Here is a 15,841-nt window from a genome sequence, read left to right as displayed (position 1 = left end):
AGTTGCATTTGTCGAATTGATGACTTCCAACTTCAAAGCAAAAAGGTACAAAGAAAGAGACAATGACAGAGAGTGTATGAGAGATTCCAAGGGAGATTTTTATGGAGTAGCATATTCAGGGAGAAACTCAATAAAAATATCTGACTTTCTGGAAAACTAGACTGGTCTGTTCCTTTATTGTATTTTTTGTATTGCCTGTATGTGTCCCATCCTTTATCCTCCTGCTGTATCACTCTCACCCCTGATTTAGGGAATTTGCTTGAGCTCACTCTGAAATAGTTAATCCACCCAAGTGCAATCTGGGCCAAAGCCTACCACAATCATTTCTGTGGTACTTCTGCTACTGCCCTGTAATTCTCATTTAAATTGCATGAAATTGTTGTAGATGAAGTTTATAATCTTAGGTTCCAGCTTTGCTAACTTTTAGAAAATGAGTAAAGGGCCAGCACTATCATTAGCTAATGTCACATAAATTATGAAGTACCCTGAAAACACCAAAACAAAAAGAAAAGCCAGAAGTAAAAACAAGTATTGCAATGCGGTATTCCAGTACTTGTTTGTTTCCTTTGTTTTAAAAGAATGGTATTGCAATCATTATTAAAGAGAGTTTATGATAACACAGAGAAGGTCATGGGAAACACATACAAGTAATAAGTTAGAGATGGAAATGATTTATGGCATCAACTCAGCAAAGTATTTAAGCTCATGCTTAAATTCATCCTGATTCAGCAAAGCACTTGGGCTTAAGATCCATTGAAGTCAATGTTAAATTAAAATTATACACATGCTTAAGTGCTTTGCTGAATAGGGATAGACCAGCAGTTCTCAAACTTCATTGCACCACAGCCCCCTTCTTACAACAAAAATTACTACATAATTGAGGGTGTGGGGGAGAAAGCAGGACAGGGATGGAGCAGTGGGCATTGGTTCAGGCCCCTAATTAGTAAATGTATGAGTGTATCTCACAAATGGCTGACAGTGATGACCAGGTGTTTAATGGTTATTTCCCAGTAGCATCTTACCATACAGAGTTTGCTCTGCTTGTTCCTGTTGGGATCTTTGGCTGAGGATGCCATGTCTCCAAATCAGAAAGTTTGATCCTATAGTTGGTGGATAAATGTCATAAATGGCTTTTCATGTAATGGTCACAGCTGGTCCCTCCTAACTGCAGTACAATAATTTCCATTATATTTTCCTCTTTTTCTCTACTAGTAGCAACCAAATTCAAGTGGGAAATTTTTTAGGAAACGGTATACCCAGGTACGGTAAATGTGCTATCAGTATTTCACCTGTGAAAATACAAAAGGATTATATTTTCCCTCTCAACAGCTGGTGTCCCAGAAGACATCAATAATTATTATATCTTAAATAAGGAGTAAAATGATGTACCATAAATTCTATTTGCTTTACTACTACTCCCTCCCCCCCCCACACACACACGTTTCTTCATTAAGAAGTTAGCCTAGCATGGACTCCAGTAAAGGTGCACCCCTAGCAAAAAAAGTTGTGAGTGCACAGTATGAATGAGAAGTATTAGAGAGAAGTGGAATTCAAATATTCTTCTGACTTCATGCAACTTGAGTCTGATATCTTAGGCCGATTCCAGTCTCACAGACACTTTCGTGTAATGCCATTGACTTCAGCGGAGTGCCTTCTTATTTATACTGGTGAAACAGAGATCAGAACCAGGTCCTTTGCATGCAAGCTGAATACAGATGGCACTTCGTCCTGTGAAATATTGGAAGAAACCTTCCTTACAGAGTTCAGCAAAGGAGGTTTGCATTGCAGGATCATCCTCCCTAAACCTAGGCTATCTAGAGTACCCTAAACTCTAAGTGCTAAAGAGAAAGACATTTTTAATGCTAGTCATTAGGGAAATATCCCACCCAGTTTGTGCAATAAAGGACTGTTCACCATGAGCAAGGATATGGGAAGCTGGAGTTATGTGTGTGTCAGCATCAATGATGTCAGTACAGGAGCAAAATATAACCATAAGCCTAAGGATAGACTGCATTCCCAATGGCAGAAAATCCCTGGTCTCTCTCTCGCATGTCTGATACTGGAAGTCCTGTGTCACAGAAGTAAAGAAATCTGGCAGTCCCGATACCAGGAGGATACATCATGCCATTGCCACTATTGGTAGCATGAATGCTCACTAGAGGAAGGATCTTTTGGGTTATCAGTATGGAAATAGTGTTTACAGAAATAACATCAACTCCAGTGGAGAAAAAAACATGGAAGCAAAGATCCTATATATATAACATAAGAACGGCCATACTGGGTCAGACTAATGGTCCATCTAGCCCAGTATCCTGTCTTCTGAGGTTGGCCAGTGCCAGATGCTTCAGAGGGAATGAAAGCTTCAGAGGCAATTTCAAGTGATCCATCTCCTGTTCCCCAGTCCCAGCTTCTGGCAGTTGGAGGTTTAAGGTCACCCAGAGCATGCAGTAGTATCCCTGACCATCTTGGCTAATAGCCATTGATTGACCTATCATCCATGAACTTATCTAATTCTTTTTTTAACTCAGTTCTACGTTTGCTCTTCACAATATGCATGGCAACAAGTTCCACAGGTTGTCTGTGTGTTGTGTGAAGAAATACTTCCTTTTTTTGTTTTGTTTTAAACCTGTTGCCTACAGGGCCGGCCCCAGGGTTTTGGCCACCCCAAGCAGCCAAAACAAAACAAAAAAAACAAAACAAAACAAAAGCCGCGATCGCGATCTGCGGCGGCAATTCGGCGGGAGGTCCTTCGCTCCCAGGCGGAGTGAGGGACCGTCCGCCGAATTGCCGCCGAATATCTGGACGTGCCGCCCCTCTCCGGAGCGGCCGCCCCAAGCACCTGCTTGACAAGCTGGTGCCTGGAGCCGGCCCTGGCTGCCTATACATTTCGTGGGGTGACCCCTGGTTCTTGTGTTATTAAAGGGCTAAATACCACTTCCCTGTTCACTTTCTCCATACCATTCAGGGTTTTATAGACCTCTATCATATCCCCCCTTAGTCATCTCTTTTCTAAACTGAACTGTCCCAATCTTTTTAATCTCTGCTCGTATGAAAGCTGTTCCATGCCCCTAATAATTTTTCTTGCCCTTCTCTTCACCTTTTCCAGTTCTAATATATCTGTTTTGAGATGGGGCAACCAGAACTGCTCACAAGATTTAAGATGTGAGTGTACTGTGGATTTATACAATGGCATTACGATATTTTCTGTTTTATTATCTATCCCTTTCCTAATAGTTCCCAACATTCTGTTAGCTTTTTGACTGCCGCTGCACATTGAGTGGATGTTTTCAGAGAACTATCCATGATGATTCCAAGATCTCTTTCTTGAGTGGTAACAGCTAATTTAGACCCCAACATTTTGTATGCATAATTGGAATTATATTTTCCATTGTGTATTACTTTCCACTTATCAACATTGAATTTCATCTGCCATTTTGTTTCCCAGTCACCTAATTTACTGAGATCCCTTTGTAACTCTTCACAGTCAGCTTTGGACTTAATTATCTTGGGTAATTTTGTATCGTCTGAAAAATTTGCCACTTCACTGTTCAACCCCTTGTGCAGATAATATATGATCATTTATGCATATGCTGAACCAAGAAACAGAAGTTAATGATAAGGAATAGATAGACCCAGATGAGTTGTTCATCATCTGATTTTTTTTATTTCTCATTCTCCCTTATGCTTAGCAGTATTTCTAAGTATCATATATGATTCTGAAACTTTGAAAAGACAATACAAGTTCTGGTTAAAACACGTGTCACTGCATAGCTGTATGGTAGCTGTACAAAGCAAGTAAGTACACATAGCAAAGAAATCACCTTCATGGACTCGTAAAGACAGCATCCCAGAGTTGGTCTGTGGCTTGATGTGACTATTTCATAGGGTTCCCCGCAAATCACTGTCCCTTATAACAATGCTTCTATTCACAAATTCACGCTGCTCAGAAAGGCTTTATAAAGCCTCAGATAGCAGAGAAATGAGTTTATCAAAAGCAAGTAAAGTGGTCTCTAGTTCGTATTCACGACAAACACATGTGCTGGTGGTGAATTATATCATTCATGGCACTTTGGGAAAGTTCCAGTCTGTCAATACCATCCAGTTTAAATCCAAATCAAGTGGCAAGAGAAAATATGTAGTGCAGTAGAGTACATCAAGTTTTGTGTGAAAACACACAAAAGAGTTTCAGCTACCATTTGGAATGCGTTGTCTTGAATTCACTGTATCATTGAGTTATGCCATCATACAGTCAGATCCTCAACTGGTGTAAATCACACAGCTCCATTGACTTCAATTAAGCTATACTTATTCACTACAGCTGAGAGCATCCGGGATGAAGTCCTGGCTGCCCTGAAGTCAATGGCAAAACTCCCATTGACTTTAATGGGGCCAGGATGTTGCCCTGGTTCATTGTTTCTGTAGTAACAATGGTGTCCATATTCCATGTTGGTAATGGTAAGAGAGCTATCAGTCTGTGCTTTGATTTCCACAACACTAATATTCTATAGCAAGATGCCTGCCTCCCTTGCTTTTAAATGTTTTTTTCTATCAAAACCAAAAAGATTCAAGCGATTTTGTATGATGTGTCAGTGTTTTATGCATTCTGTCAAATCAACATCCTATCATATACCCTGATCACTAATGGAGATATGTGTCTTCTGCACTTTTTTTATGGAGGGCATTTATCCATTCTAGTGTGAAGGAAATCAGTGAAAGGAGATCAATATGTCGGTCAACATTTGCAAAGCCAATAATTGCTTTTGAACTATGAATAATATTTTAGGTAGTACATGAATGGGTGATTTAATCTTTTTCAGATAGGTTCCTATGATGAATGTGCTATATTTTAATATCAATCACATATTTAAAATGAACTTTCAGAATAATATTTTAAATGAAAGATTAGGTACATTAAACTTTTAGCACTGATCATTTTATTTTTAGCTTTATTGTGGTTATTTAAATATATCCATAATACTGTAATAAAGCATAACCATAGGAATTCCAAACAAATGAGATTTCTGACTAAAGGGTTCTTTGCTATGGTTTATATATACGTAGCATTTAATGTAGATATGCTGCAGTAAAAATCATAAGAAAATTTGGCATTAAAGCTTTCCTTAAGTAGTTCAAAACTTCTTAGCTTGAAATTGTAATTTATCTGCCATATTTGAAAGGTCATTACGTCCATAACATAAACCACAATGTCAAAAATAAAGGCATTAAACATTTATAATACAATACAGAATCTTTTTGCCATTAATCTTGGTGCATGTGTGTGTGGTAATTTTTTTACCTCTGCTGATATGTATTTCTTTTTTTATCTTATTGGTTAATTTATTCAAATCACTCTACTTCTCTTGCTTTTCTTATTTAAATTTATAAGTTTCTTACACATTTTTGCCCTCCATATTTATTGTTAAAATTCTAATCTGAAGATTCTTTAGCTCGTAAAATCAATCATATAGGCTTCCTCTAGCGGGGTGTGTGTGTTGAAATGCATGGCTTTGAAATAAGCTTCTAGTTAGCTGTTGTCTTCACAGTCAACTGGTCTCCTGTTGTCCTGCTGGTATAAACAAACAAGAACACCAGGAGGCTGAGAAATGTCCTCTTTAATGTTTCACCAACTGGCCAGAAGATTTCGTGCTTATTCAGTCCTTGGTCTCTGGGCTGAGGTTGCCAGCAAAGGTGTCAGTTTTGACTATGTTCTTGCCATATGGACATTTATCTACTGGGAACACAAATCAGATCACCAGCCCATCATACATTTTCCACCAAACAACTATCAGATGGTAAGCAACGAGTTTAGATCATTCCTGACCTGTGCTGATTTCAGACGTGTAACTTAGATGGGAAAGACTCTGCAGACCATTGCCAATCCCAGATTTTGCATGGTCGTCCCCATGATGTCCATTCCGTAATATTTCAGTGATGATTGAGGCAAGTTTTAGAATAACTCAGTATATAACTGGCAAGAAATAGATTATTGAGAGCTAAATAGAGAAAATGCTTTCAAGTGTGAGTATAGGGCAACATGAAGTCTCCCAAACCCACTGACAGCTTATTTTTGTATGGGGAATATGGAGGTGTTGATTCTTCCATCCATTACTTACAGCTTGTATTACTGCTTGTTTTGTTTCATCCTTAGCTTTTTTTTCTTTCCCATTCATCCTGCATTTGTGGTGATACACCACTTGACACCTGTATCACATGTAAAATATGCTCCTGACAGCACAACAGTTATTACTAAGTGACATCCTGGATGTAATATATCTGCATTGCTTGAATCTTAGAATCATCCAGAATTATTTTCTTGGTGATCAAGAAATCTTCTCCTAGGTGACTGTCTCCTAGGTGATTTCAGATATTTGAAATTAGTACTTGGCCTCATTCAGTTTAAGGCTGTTTCTTCTTCCAATTTCCAGTATTCGTTGCAATTCTTCCTGAAGTTCGGTAGCAGTGCTGCCCCAGTCTATGATGTCATCAATGTATACTCTCACTCTCGAGAGACCACCTTGCTTCTGAGGCCCTATTCCATAACATAAAATACTTCTGGAGCAGAACATTTTCCAAAAGGCAATCTCAAGAAGTAGTATTTGGCAAAAGTTCAAATCTTGGATTGGTATCAAGGGCAATCTTCCCAAATCTGGCCGATGCATCTAATTTGGTGAAGAATTTGGCTTCTGCCATCTCAACAGACATTTAATTCCTCGATGGCAAGTGTTAATATTCCCTTGTAATGTTGTTTGTTCAGTTCTGTGGGGTCAATGAAAAGTCTGAGTTCACCCTCTTTTACCTCTACAATGACAAAGGATTGAATCCAGTTTGTTGGCTCTTTTTACATACAAGTGATACCATTGACTGACCTGTTTTGTAGCTCTTTGTCCACTCACACTTTCAAGGCCTTATACAATGTGTCAGGAGGCATGTATTATTATAGACACTGAGTCCTAATTTAACCAAATCTTACATGTCACCAGAGGACATCCCTTCCCTGTGAACACATCTTCATATAATGTAACCAACCTGTTCACATCTAATTCAGGTTTGTTATTCTAACTCTTTGTGGCTTATGCCCTCCTAACTAGGCCAAACACCTTACATATGTACAAGCCAAAGCCTGCTTTTCAGTTTTACGTTTGTACCTCATTGACAATTGATATTTGCCCAAGACTTTCTTTCGTTCCTCACTATAGGATTTAAACCTCACCTTTTATATTATACTTTCATTGAATTGCATCATTTCAGTTTGTATTATTACATCCATGTGTGCTCATGTGTCTATTTCATAATAGGACATTTGTGCATGTTTTTATGATTTCGCAGCTTCTTTCTCACCTATGAACAGCTCATAGCCTTGCCCTGAGGGAATATCACATTCTACCTTTAACCTATGCGTTTTCATGCTTTGTCTGCACATTTTTTGCAAAGTTAGGCTTACTAGACTTTCTACATATGTACCTAAATGCTGAACATGTTATATGCTCATGCCAGCTGTCAGATTACATATGCAATTTCTTGTTTGGCTTATTTTTTCCCTTGGCCTTTTTATCTTCTGTACATTTCCCCTAACTTTTTAAACTATGGTGTTTTCAGTCATATGTTTTGTGCCTCTCAAGGGCCTTTATTTGCATTTCTGTTTGTTCAGCTGCTTGGCATGTGAATACTGCCTCTTTAAGAGTCAATTCCATGTCCCTGCGTAGCCTTTCACATACTTTATTATTGTTCAACCTCAAATCTATTTGGCCTTGAATGAAGGAGTCTTTTGATGTTCCATATGCACAAGAACAGCTTTTTTACTTTTACGTCTGCCCCCAAACTCTTCTGTTGTTTCCCCTTCTTTCTGGGTCCTTGTGTGGAAATTATATCTTTCATAGATAACATTTTTTCTAGTGACACAATGATCATCAAACATTACAATGCCTCTGTAACGTTATTGACATGACCTGTGACCATATAGATCATTGTTGCAACCAGGGTCCGATGGTTGCACCAGGTCTTGTATAGAGGAGGTCAAGTGGGGTGCCTATGGAAAGGTTGTAGTTTGCTAGTTCTGATTATGCTGTCTGTATGTGGGTATCATTTTTGTATTTGAAGTTATGAATATTGGCTATGTACTTGTATCTCAATGTGTTTTGATTCTAAGTAGCCTCAGTGAAGCATTTGGTCAGCTTCTTGAGAAAGGACTATTCTCAGTAAGGGCCTAATCAAGAAACACTTAACCAACAATGGACTTTGGGAGACGCCAATCCACAGCTGAGCTTTCCTGGGAATGTTCAAACTAACATGTAAACAATGCCATTGACCTGCAAAAAGCTGAATCGTTCATGGACATTTGACTTTCCTGGTGGCTACAAACTCCATCTTGTTGCTGTGACTTTGCACAGAATAACAAAGGGGTTTCTGCCCACAAGAGGGAAAATACAAAAGACCCTGGAAGCCTCTCCATTTTGTTTTCAGCTGGCTTAAGAGATGGCCTTTCCACCCCAAAGAGATGCCTGAAAGAAACTGGAACAAAGGACAGTAACTACGGGGATGTGAGTGATTGCTGGACCCAGACTAGGAAGGAGTCTAGTCTGTGAAAGAAGCTTATTGGAACATCTCTGAGGGTGAGAAAAATGCTAAGCTGTTTTCAGCTAAGTCTGCAGCTTTGGGGGGATGTGGTTCAGACTTGGGTCTGTGTTTGCAGCAGGCTAGCGTGTCTAACTCAACAAGACAGGGTACTGAAGTCCAAGCTGGCAAGGAAAACGGGCTCAGAGGTAGTCTCAGTATGTCAGGTGGCAGTCCCAAGGTGATTTCTGTGACCCAGCCCATCACAGCCTCTTCAATCTTTTCGTCTCCTTCCTCATCATCCTCAACATGGAATGCATCATGTCTCTATAGTGCTTCTGTCCAAACCACCATCCCAAACAGTGTCATTTTAGCTCATCTTTCATTTTACTAGCCCCTATGGCTTTCCTATACTGTTCAAATTGCTGTTTGAACCTTTTTCAGAACTGCAAATTTAAAATTAGGTTGCCACCCATATATTTGCTTTACATTACATTTGTGCAAGTAAAACTTGATCAATCAAACATTCATATAAAATGATCTCAGAAGAGGTAAAAGGGCAATGCACTGAATTAATGAATGTATTCCTGTCTCCCTCTAGTGGCTAAATGTATTAATGAATGTGTTCATGTCTCCCTCTAGTGGCTGGTACCGGGGCTATAAAGGGCTGTTTATTTTACTTAGGTAAAGAAGCCCTCCTTTAATTAAAGAGATAGGGCCTTGTGCTTCTGGTCGTGAAGGTACTGAGTCTGAGCCCCATCGATGGCAGTGGTATTTCTATGTATATGCATAAATTAATGTAAAAATTTGAGCAAATGTTTTCAGAAATATTTTTGAAGCATTTGTTCAGATCTAATAATTTTATTCCAGCCTTTACAATATTTTCCCCCTTCTTTGATCAAAAACATTGTATAAAGGGAGGAAAATGGCTATAATTTTCTCAGTAAATGGAGTGTTTGTTAAAATGATTTTGAATGGGATAGTAGGTGATTAGGACTGTGCAAAAACTTAACAGCCCAAAACCTAACGGTTCCTCGTTTACATTCTACTGGCCTTACTCAGACAAACTCCCTTTCAAGCCAGGGCAATGGAAACTGGGCAAGGACCTCAGGGTTTGACCAACAAAGAATAAAGTTCCAATGCTTTATAGTTTCAGGGCAGTACCCCAGATTCCTCATCAAATTCCATCCTGTATATGGTGATGATAATTCTCTTTTTCCATCTTGACCAGGAGTCACCACCATGACTCACAGGAAGCGTGTGGTTTTGCCTGACAAACATGTGGCAACACTTTAATAATCAAAGATATCTCAACAGGAACACTTATTAATGACTTATCTGCTTTTTCACGTATTCCAAGTACATTTCAGTTGAAGTGCCATCATTCCATGAAATGCCATCAGCACATGGGAACATTCAGTACATTCCGAGAACACTGTTGTACCAGGAGTCAGCTGGCAAAATGAGCTGGGTGATGTGTCCTCGCTGGCCATTGTTGCTGAGGAGGCACATTTTGGTCCAGCTGGCATTTTTGCAAGGTCGGGCATTCATTCCCAATTACAATGAGTTGCAGTAACCCAGCCTAGAAGTAACAAATGTGGAGATCATTGTGGTCAGGTCACCAGCAGGGTTTGTGGCCTTTTGCTACTGACAGATGAAAAAAATCAGTTTTTGAAAAGCTATCTGAATGCCCACAATCAGTGAGATATCCAGAAGGACTAGGAACTGACCTCACTATTTGAGAGCCGAGTTACTTGCTAGTAGGAGATGCTAGAGTGGTGGCTAGTTCTTCAGAATGTTTCTCTCTTCCCACCAGCATCACCTCCATTTTGCTCTTGTTTAGTTGCAGCCAGCTGCCCTTCATCCACTTGCTGATTTCCACCAAGCCCTTAGACTGTTGGATGATGGTGCTGTCATTATTGTGAATGAGTGAAACATAAAATTGGGTCATCTGCATAATACTGACATTTTAATGCATGTTGTCTTATGATTTCTTCCAATGGTTTAATGTAGATGTTGAACAAGATGAGTGATAGTAAAAGACATGTAGGCTCCATTCTAACTATGGGGGCATGGGTCTGAGTCACATACTATGGCTCTGATTTTCTGCAGTGCTTCATATGTCACTTATTGTGTGAATGGGTCAAAGACTGGGGAAAAGGGAGGAATGTTTCTAGTCCTGGACTCAGCATATAGTTCTTGTTATCTGCAGCAGACATCTATGATTCAGGTGAACTTCTCTGTAAAATAGGCTGAAAGCTCATATGATGTTGTCTTGTGGGCTAATGGCAATCAGCACTGATGATGTCATTTACTGTCCTGAAAAATTCTGGCAGTGACCTGCTGTTTAATGTAGAAAAGAATGAGTGAGCAAAGAGAAAAAACATGGTCCAGAAAGCATTTATTAAAGAAGGTAAAATAACTAAGAACATATAAAGCAAATAGAAAATCTTAGGCTTTAAAGAGCACAGATTTGGCATGGCTGTAATGGTAAAAAACCGATGGATGGATTTGTCAGTGTTAGAAAAAGTAAAAGGAAGTACGTCTCCGGGATGCCAGGAACTGCTATCCTGGAGTAACTTTTGTTTATCTTGCATTAGCTCCTAAAGGCCTTGGGACCCATTGTGCTAGGTATTGTAAAATATATGGTAAATACAATCCCTGATCTAAGAAAAGCAAGCCATGACAGATGGATGGGACAAGGAAGTGGGCAGGAGGGTGGATGTTTTTGCACAAACTGCATGTGCCATTCTTAGGCAAGCAGCAGCAGCAATCATATCTTACCGCCTACCTAGACATTATCAAATTGTAGTTTTATGTATGCATTATGGCAGAGACGAGTTTCAACGAGATTTGAAGGAGGATAAGGTGGAAAGCTGGCAAGCCCTGGTATGCAGGTAGCTGCTGAATACTTGCACGTCTCCCAGTACCCAGACCTTGAGTAGGGAAAAGGTGGCAAGGAACTGAGTCTTCTTATTCCAATTTGATTTGTGACTGTATAAGATTTCTTGACTGGGCTTGTTACCAAATGGTCAGCCAACTATTGCTTGCTTGCATTATTGCAACCAGATTAATGTCAATATTTTCCTTTGAAAATGTTATCAGTATATTATGTACTCACAGATGTAAGAACATGCTGCTCTGGGTGTTTTGTAGGTTCATGAGCAGTGTGAGTGCAAGAGTGAAAAAATGACCACTGGGTAAAAGGAACTGTTAGACTCAAGAGACTGATAGGATACAAAGCTTCTAAGTCACTGATCTGTTTTTACCAAACAATGTCTATATTATAGTGGATGTAAAATGAGCTGGTCATTGTCTCACTCAACTTGCTAGTGGATAGGTGTCCTATCACACAGTCATCCTCAGAAACTAGACTAATATGGCAACTGTCTCAGCAGATGATTAGGACTGCATTAACATTAAGATTGCTCTACTTCTCTCACCCCCAAAAGGTAGTGTTGAGAACTGGGAAATATCTGTATTATTTTGTATGAAAATGGTGCATGCTTTGGTGTTTTTGTTTATGATGGATTACTTGCTATGGGGTTAGATCAAAAGTGGTTATTACAGGAAGCAAGCAGGAAAGGTAAAGCAGTGGTCTAAATAAGGAGCATCCATCAGACACAACAGATAAGATTATAGCAGTGAAGAGGCGACTCTCAGCCCAACCCTGGTGACTTAGCTGTTTTGCCAAGGCTGAGAACTGGGAGATCAAAAAACAATGAGTTGTTAAAAGATCCACCCTGCAAAAAGGGAGGGGGAAAGTTGTCAGCTGCTACAGGCTGATACACACTGATTGAGAGTGTACAGCAAAGAATGGGAAGCAGCAAACCTAGGAGCTTGAATGGAATGCCAGAAGTAGGTGGGACCATCTGTGTATATGTCTCTTGGTTGTTTCTAATAAATTTCTCCAAATGTCATGCACCTTTTGGCAAATAAATTTTACTTTGTTTTGAAGAAGCTGCTGCTTCTGTGTTACTGCACGTTATTACTGTCCACAGGCTCCCAAAAGGAAATTCATGCAGCTGCCAAGCCCACTGGGCTTGGTAAGGTACCATAGTTGTCACCAGTAGGGTGTATCCTAGACACCAAGTCAGAGAATAGCTAGATCAAGACACTCACCCCAAAGAGAAGTGAAGGAATGGGCTAGCCATTTGAAAGGGATACACTCAGGAGACTGGAAAAGGGTTTCAAAAGGGGCAGCCTAACCAGGGACAATGGTCCCTTCAGAACAGGGCTGAGGATGAGGCAATTTGATAGGTCAATATGAGGAGACTTGCAGCCACTGCCAGTGATGCAACTACAATATTTCTGTCTCTAGAGCTGACAGTCCATATGAGTATTGCTAATAAATGTATTCACTGGAGATGTTGATTGCATTCACACACACACTAACAAAACCAGAAATACCATTATAATGAGAATGGACTTTGCGGAGTGTCTGTTATAACCAGCAGTCATCCTGCCAGTCTTGCTGATAACATGAACAATTCTTAAAGAATCTCTTTTCTTTTCCAACCACTGTGTTTTCATTGATCACTGCTTAATATGATGACATTTCTTCACTCATGATCACCCATTATTTTGTTAGTGTATGTATCATTGTAACATCTGAGTGCCACCTATGTCAAATAGATTGGCAATAGCCATGTCCCCGTTGGATTTTATGGACTCTCTGGCTGGGGTTATCAGGAGCCCTGTCAGGGTTGCGGCTTTCTTGCTGATTTGCTTTAAATGTAACTTAGTAAAAAAGTGAACAAATGAAGATTGGCCTGATTGTGACCAAATGTAAAATTCCCCCCCCCCCCAAAAAAAAAACAGCACTAAGACACCATCTTCTGATGTAAAAATGCATAGCTCTAACCTCCAGTGAAATCAATGAAAGTCTTTCCATTGAATCAGGGAGCCTGATTGTCTCAGAGAGAGGAAGATGCTCATTGCATTGTGCCTCAGTACCTCCTGTATGTCAAGGAACATATTGTTGGTAATAACATTCAGCTACAGAAGTTCCTGTATGGAGATGGTAAGTATACAAAACACACCCAGAGATGCATGGTGCTTTATCTCTGGTAAGAATTCATGACAAACAGAATGAAGACCAATTAACCATAACTGCATGTGAAAGAACCCCAGGGAGTTAGAAGATACCCACAGTTTCTTACCAAGTTATAAGTAGCTCATAATGACTAAATGTAGGAACCATTCCATACATGGCAAAAGAATAAACTAATGGCTTGAGAAAACAGTAAAAAAATTAAATGAAATTTTAAAAAAATCTATGGGCCTGATTCTCCACTCACTTATATCAGTGTAAATCACTAGGAATTCCACTGAAGTAAACACAATTATTCGGAGTAAAACTGGTGTAGCTGGGAGAAGAACCAGGAGGTAATTATCTGTAACAACAATGGCAAGCTGAAAAATTCAAAATTACTGGACTGCAGTAAAATTCAAAACTACTGGACTGTAGAGAAAGATTATTCTTATGTTCCTTTCCCCAGTATGAGACATATTATGTGGAAGGGGGAGTTTAAAATTGAAGCATGAAGTCTTTAAAGTAACCTTTAGTATACCGTCTCCTGGGTGGCTCAGTACTCTGAGGATGTGTATAGAATGAATATCAAAATAAACTATTGGTGTTAGTCTTCTGCATCTATTCAAAATGAAAATTTCAAGGAAATTTGCCAGGTATAAAAAAATAAACATTGCTGGTTAATGTCCCTGTACAGAACAAGCTCAGTATGAATAGATGTTATTTACATAAGTGCAGAACCAGGTTCAATTTGCTATTATATCCACTGAGGTAAATGTCTTTATATAAACTTTGGACTCTCCCATTAAAACAGCAAAGAACTGAGAACGAAAGCCAAAAAAGAAAGGTTAAAATCCAAAGGCTGGCATTCATTTTTCAAAACACAATAATAATACTATGCAATCATATAGATCTGTTTATTCAAGGATCACAAAACACTTTTCAAATATTAATTCATTAAGCCTCGCAATAACTCAGTGGGATTAGAGGTAAGCAAGTACTATTCCCTCATTTTACAGGTGGGTAAACTGAGGCACAGAGTTTTAAATTGTTTTCCCAAGATCCCAGAAAGAGAAAGGGGCAGAATTGTGACTAGAACTCAGAAATCTCGACTCCCAATCTCTTCTTCTAGCCACTAAAAAATGTTTCCCATATATAATTAGAATGAGTTATTAACTGCCTGGAGATTGTGCATGCTTGGGCATTAAATATAGTGCAGATGGATGAGATCCAAAGACTATATAATGCACTAATACAGATCAGTAATATCACAATGATGATGATTCAATCAGCAGTAGGACAAGTAGGGACTGGTTTGCTTAAATAAACTGTGAATGACACACCCATTCAGCTCTATCCATGACAGGCATAGGCACATTGAGTCCAGCTGCAATATAGAGCAACAAGGAACTAGACTGGATTAATTATTATATTTTGGTTGTCAGATAAATATATGGGTTTAAATTACTGGCATTCTGATGATATCACCTCTGTGAGTTCATTGCCACAGGAATCTCTGCATTCATTTTAGCAAGGAATGAGAGCTAATAACATTATCTTCTGTACAATATATTTTGTGGTAATCGTATACAGCATGACTTGTCAATGCTGCAGTCTGCTGCTTTGCTTTTTTAAATTTGGCAAATGTTAACCCAGCTACCAGTATTGGGAGTCATATCAGCTCGATATTCATTTGTCAAGCGATAGTGCTTGAAAAATCACACATTTACTTGAATGCAAATATGGAAACAACTCATACATGCCAATATTGGTTTTGGATTTAGCCTGCATATTTTACCAGTGAGGAACTCCAGAAATGCACTGAATATATAATTCAGGATTAAAATGCAGAGACTGAATAAAGACCAGGAGGTGCAGAGGGCAACCAAACTGACTGGTACTGACAGAAGGAGGAAAGGAGAGCAAGTGGAAGCCCATTCTCTCGCAACAATAGTTGCCCCTCCATGAAAGTGTTGTTGAATCTTCAGAAGTCTCTGGCGGTACTGGCTGCCATGAGATGGGCAAAGCCAAGTGGAAGGCACTTCATCTGGCATCTTTCCCTGACAAACCACACAGAATTTCCTGCAGAAATTCCTCTGGGAGTTAATCCTGATCATTTCCACATTAACATCAGTTCCTGCAGCTTCTTCCCTCCTTAAAAAGGAGCATTCAGGGACCTGATAGCAGCATGGCTCCTCAGGGGGCCTTATTTGCAATGGAAGAAAACCCGAAGAGAAATGTGAAGAGTTAGGCCCCTGT

Source organism: Emys orbicularis, chromosome 3, assembly GCF_028017835.1.
Source record: "Emys orbicularis isolate rEmyOrb1 chromosome 3, rEmyOrb1.hap1, whole genome shotgun sequence".
Taxonomy (NCBI): Eukaryota; Metazoa; Chordata; order Testudines; family Emydidae; genus Emys; species Emys orbicularis.
This window is presented reverse-complemented; position numbering follows the sequence as displayed.